We start from the raw sequence: 6,585 nt of genomic DNA on the forward strand, positions 1-6,585 counted from the left end.
ATATAATATAATATAATTAATTATAATATTTATATTATAATATAATATAATTTATATAATATATAAATTTATATATATATATACGCGTAATATTTAATACATGAATCAAACACAAAGAATGTAAGATAAATTTTACGATTTCAGTTTTTGAGAATCAAAAATATCATATGTATTCTAAAAAAATATTATTTCCAATTTTACACTATCCCGACTGTAGACTAAATTTACTGTTGAATATGTCAGCTCGCTCAGCGTAACTATCTTTCCAAATTGCCAAATATTCCGCCAACAAGCATGTATCAATAGATTCGTGAAATGAGATCTTCTACACATCAATGTGCATATCGCGCAAATATATATATATAACTTTCATGTCAGTAATTATTCTCTGATTTTCGGAGATAGCTGGTTTTACTGGCAGACGCTTCTGTGACGCACGCATGTGAGTGCACGAGTGCGTACGAGCGTGCGTGCGTGCACGTGTGAGCGTGCAGTGTCCTCATCTTCGAAGCCAGAACGTTCGATACTCTCGTTGCACGCCTACGTCCGCCTACGCATCTGCGTGCACTCTGCGGGTCGAGCATAGGGCGTCTAGGGATGCTTACGACAAATCGACAATACCGCAATATCGATATTCCGGTAACAACACTAAGTATTGAAACAGAGTGTGTGTACTTGTAATATTTCAATACCCATTTTCGAGAAAAAGTTTTTCAAATCTAAGCTTGCAAATTTTATATACAATTGGTTTTTTTTTTTAATAAGAATATTAGAAATTTACCATAGTTTTGTGTGCGTTTTTGGAAATTTAAACATCCCTAGATTGTTCTTTTTACTTGGAAATCAATATAATTGCAAGACAATGAGGCGAACGACACAATTCGCACAAATATGTTGTGATTGTAAAAGTAAAACATAAATTTTTGAGACAAATGTTTCTGACAACGTGTGATATATGTATAAAGTAAATCAAGTTAAATAATTTGCTACACATATTTTGATAAACAATTTCTATAAAATATAAAGCAGTTTATAACAGTTCCTAATCCTTTTTATAGCTGTGTAGCGGTTTAGAATTCAAATATGTATTGTATGCGTATGTATTGTATGAGATTAAATTTAAAGTTATAAGAAGAAAACAGTAAAAAGTAGTTTGACGCAAACCACACATCGTCCACCGACAGTTATACAAGCAATTTGATTAATTTTTAAAAACTTTAATATAATAGATGTGTTTCTGTTTTATTTTTGTAATCTACTAAAATACTCTATATATCTATAATTTCCAGTGTGTTTTACTAATTATCAAGAAATTATAAGCGCGTCTCTGTTCTTTTTTATTTAAATACTATGCAAAGTGATATACCGAATACTTTTTCATAGAATGACTCTCTAGAGAATTGATTCTCGATAGTCTCACATATCTAGATATGTATATGTTTATTTAGAACAGTTTATCTTTAAAACATACTTTTAAAACAAAACCAAGCTCAAAAATATTACGCAAACAACTTTGCATTAAGGCAACTTTACACGAAAAAACTTTTTCAAGAAACGTTAAAATGTGTCAAGCAAGTAAGTAGATATTTTGTCCGCAGGGATTTTCCTCAAACGGACTTTCAAAAATGTCTAAAATTTTCAAGCAACACATTGGGGATTTCCCACCGAACTTCTTACGGTGGATTACACAAAAATTTCGAAATTATTAAATTTAACAATTATAAAGTTAAAACTAATAGAGTTAGTCGACAAGCTTCCAATATTTGGTATAGTTTTTCTCACAATCTCTCAATACAAATCATATTAGAATAATTGCAAATAAATAGAAACATAATAAAACTAGTAGATATTGTTTTTTCAAGCGCATTAAATTGTTTACATTGCAAATAATTAATATCAATTTTTTTTATGTCAAATTAATTATTGTGCAAATATATTTCTTTCGAATACAATCCTTTTTAATTAATTTGCTCTTTTAAATTAAAAAGTGTTGTACGTTGTGTAAAAAACACTGTAAAATTCTTTGGGACGATGATATCTATTGCTAAATCATTTTCTGAAAATTCCACTTTGAATATTATAATAATATATATATATAACAATATATACACACATACATCATTCAAATAAAAATTTTACGTAGATAAATATGTGAATATTCCCGCGTCAAAGGATTTACTTAGGGCGATTAATAAATATTCGAAACAATGCATAGACAGCTCGCCAAAATAGTCGCTCTCTGTGATTTTTGATACTGTATACACTTCAACTGTTGCAATAGTCAAAATTCATAAGTTGGCTTCGAATTGCAGCATTTGTCTTATTTGCTAGATATGATTTTGTGCGACTTCCACTTATTTTCAAATCTGAAAAAATAGCTGGGGAAGAAAGTTTTGAGTAACATAAAGTCACCGTAAATAGCTATACTTGAACGAGTTGTCATGTAAATTATGTACAATATTGAGTTAACGTTTGACATTTGTTCTTCTAAAGAATAAAATTTGTCAACAATAACAGCAATGTGATATTACTGTTGCTATTTATGCGTCACTTCAGATACTTATCAATCGCCATATATAAATATACGAAACTCTGTAAGAGATTTTGACGCACGCGTTTTATACTTTTTTTCTCGTTTTTTTTTCTTCCATTTACTATACTTGACTACGAACGCACGATTTTTGATGCCGCGTAGGTGGATGTCAGCAATTCTCCGAGAAACTTTCAGTAGGCGTAATTGTTCGTCAAAAGAGCGGAGATGAAAGAGCACTAGGAAGTAATTAAGACAATGCGTCATGAAACTCCTTCACATTTTATGAATCATTGACATTGCGAATGACAGATACATATGTAATATAATACGAATGGATTAAAGCACACAAATTTACAAAAGCTTATACTAATTTGTTATTTGCAAGTCATTAAATATTATACCAAAGATTTTTTCTGTAATATTTAATTAAAAATAAGCTTGTAAAAATATTCAAATAAACATAATAATATTTTACATTAATTAAAATAAGTGGCAAAATTTGTGCTCCTATTTCTCAGAAAAATAGTTTTATATTATACAGGATAAAAAGGTCAGCACGCTTTTCTTGAAAACGGTTAGAAATAAGAGACATCTTATCAAAATTGTAGGATATTAAGAGAGACATACTATGGTGTTCTTGAATATTTATTTTTTTTACATTACAATAAAAAAAACCTTTTTTGGAATGACTTGCACTTTTGAATCATTCTGTTGATAAATATTCAATGAGTTTAATAATTTTTATATTAAAGTATTTTTCAGAAACTTAACCGTTGTCGAGATAAACAAAATTAGTCAAAATATAAAAATTTGAAACAAATCTTTTTATAACTTTTGCGGTTATTTTGCAAGAAAAAATAAAATAAAAAAATAAATAAATATTTTTTAATATTTTTTATTCTTTCTATCATGTTTTCTCGAGTAGGACGTTGAAAATAAGCAAACTCTTTCACTCTTCCTCGTTCAAGCAAGCTTTCTATAAAAACTACAAGCAAACAATTTTTCATATTGGTATTGTGAAAAAATATTCAAGATCATTCAAGATCGTTATAGTATATTTCTCTTAATGTCTTACAATTTTGATAAGGGATGTCTTTCCCTATTTCTAACCGTTTTCGAGAAAAACGTGCTGACCTTTTTATCATACTCATCTTGTATATACAAATAATATATCTCTCGTTTTACATCAAAGATTTTCCTTGAAACGATCGATTGCCTCGACTAGACAAAAGCTAGCATTAATCACTTCAACAAGAACATTTCCGAATGTTTTCTTGAAGCGTGGAACGACTACGATTTTTGCAATCACTTCACATTACTAGTAACCGACTCTGAGTGCACCGAGTACGAGAAGCTGCATACAGCCGACGGTGAGATGCTAATTAATCAACACGATACGTCATGGCAGAACGACCTCCCGACACGCGTGGACGAGGTGGATAACTTCCTAATTTACATTTTACACGGAGCTACATGCACAATTTGGTAGCGCAGAGTCGAGACAGCTTTTGACATAGCGCGATGAGAAACGTTTCCATTTCGATCTCCATCGACACAATGCTGAATACACATAATGGAATTTTCGTGTTGCTTCTCGAGCGTTGAGATATTTGCAATACAATTAAAGTACGTTCGACCAATTGTTATTTATAACGGAGTCATTGTAATTAATTACGCACTGCGCAACACCGACAAAATGCGTCTCTGACGTTCAAGTATCAAATAAAATTGGCAAGTTTTACATATAGTATATGTATAGTGACGTGTAAAAGTTTCTGGCCAATGACATTCTATATTAAAACCTCCTACTGAAAGTTTAACTATTATCAGAAATGAGTATAAGATGATAAGGAAATAAAATAATATAATGAGAAAATATTGTTTATGTTTGTGAAAATATTTATTATTTAAAATATGTATTATAACTGCTATAAATTATGATACAAAATGCCACATGAAATGTTTGCACGCCACTATATAGGGTGTCTAAAAAATTTTAATCAAGCCGAAATGTGAAGATAGATTGAAGTAATCTGAAGCAAAAAGTCATGTATCATTTTGCAAAATTTGAAATAGTTATTGAGTAATTAATTAATACATGTGATCCAATGAGCGCGTGGGAAGAGATGGATCCGGACTCTGTAGGCGTGTATGATTTTCAGTTGTGAAAATCAGCTAATGGCAATAAGCAGTGTCACTCGCTACTCGCTTATTTGCTCCGCCTCTTGCTCTTTCCATTTTTTGGGAGATTGCATGAAGTAAGTCATTTTTCTTTACAACTGAAAATCATACACGCCTATAGAGTTCGGATCCATCGCTTCTCACGCCCTTTGAATCACATAGGGTAATTCCGGTATATGAGCCGCACCTATCGAAAACTTAATTTATCAAATAGTATTTATAATGTCAAAGACAAATTAACTATATCAATAAAAACTCTATACTGTCTTTTACTATAAAAAAATTACGAATACAAAATCTTTATTTCTTAAAATAAATCTTAAAAAAACCTTGCATTTTTGCTATATATCTCATAGGAGTGGGTTATTTGGCCATTTATAAATGGGAATATAAGTCATATAAAGATCTTAAGCTACAACACTTTCTTTCTTCTAATAACATCTTCCAATATTTACTTGTGTAAGATATATTAATATTATGCATTAACAGTGTGTATTAATAATAAATACTAGGCAAGAGTTGCTAAAATACGTGAGGTGAATGCTGAAGTTAGCTCGCTGGATAAAAGTTTAGTACTGCACATGCCCGCGCAGACGCAAGCGCTACAGCACGGGCCATATATCCCACATGATAAAATTGCCAAATATCCCAAACTGGTAGGATGTGATAAGACAGCTAGGTAAATAAAGAATACAAGAACTACGCAGTTGTAATTTGCTATACTTTATTCTTTATGACCCTTCTACACATATTGCAAAATAACCGCTAACCGTTTTATAAACCTTGTAGTAATTATTTTATATATCCGTAAAATATGATTGCGCTACTTATCACGTTGACAAATCGACTAAACTGACGATAGTTTTGGTAATTGTAATAATAAACAGATGAAATCACAACACAATACTAATATAACATAAAGGCACGTAACAAAGTAATTCTACGTACATTATCCTCACTTCTATTTTTTCTGCTCTATGCGGCATAAAACTCGGCGCGGCTCATATCCAGGAGTTACCCTACATGAATTAATCACTCAATAGCTATTGCAAATAGAATTTTGCAAAATAGTTCAAGATTTTTCTATTCAGATTGACCTAATCTGTTTTCACACTTCGGCTGTGTCAAACTTTTTCAGACATTCTATATACAGGGTGTCCCAGAATTGGTGTAACATCTCTCGTAGACAGATAGAAGAAGTAAAACTGAGTCGATAAGTCCTATACCATTTTGCTAGATTCGTAATAGTTATCGAAATCTTAATTAATAAAGATCCGCGAATAAGCGTGCATCGGGCTGTCTTAAGGTGCCATTACACGGCGCGTGGTTTGACGAGTCTGTACAAGCTTCACGCCGCTCGTACAGGTTCGTCGATTCGTCCTTTATCAAGCTCTGACTGTTCTCACGACGTGTTAATTCGCGAACTTCGCGCCACGGCGCGCCGCTTGTAGTGCTGTGCGAACCATGGTGGTGTCATATTCGCTATACACGCACGACCTACGAACCTATCCGAGCCTGTGTGAACGAATTCACGAGACAAGCCTCGACGATGGCGCGTTTCTTTTGACTCGTGCTACATTTACCGACATTCAGCGGGAAGAACGCGCCGCGCCGAATCTTGAACGCGCCGCGCCGAGTCTTGCCGCGCTTGCCCATTCACACGACTCGTAGCGCGGCAAGTCGCGAGCCAGGCTTGCCGAACTACGCGCATATGTAATGGCACCTTTATACGCGCGTAGAACAGCCCGGCGCGCTTCGCACAATTACATTTTAATATATACTACCATGATCAAAAAATAACCGGAATTTATTCATAAAAAGAAAAGTACATGTTTATTCTTCAAAATTCAAGTTGTCCCCTTCAAAGTAGT

This window comes from Pseudomyrmex gracilis, unplaced genomic scaffold, assembly GCF_002006095.1.
Source record: "Pseudomyrmex gracilis isolate BER0280 unplaced genomic scaffold, ASM200609v1 scaffold_17, whole genome shotgun sequence".
Classification (NCBI taxonomy): domain Eukaryota; kingdom Metazoa; phylum Arthropoda; class Insecta; order Hymenoptera; family Formicidae; genus Pseudomyrmex; species Pseudomyrmex gracilis.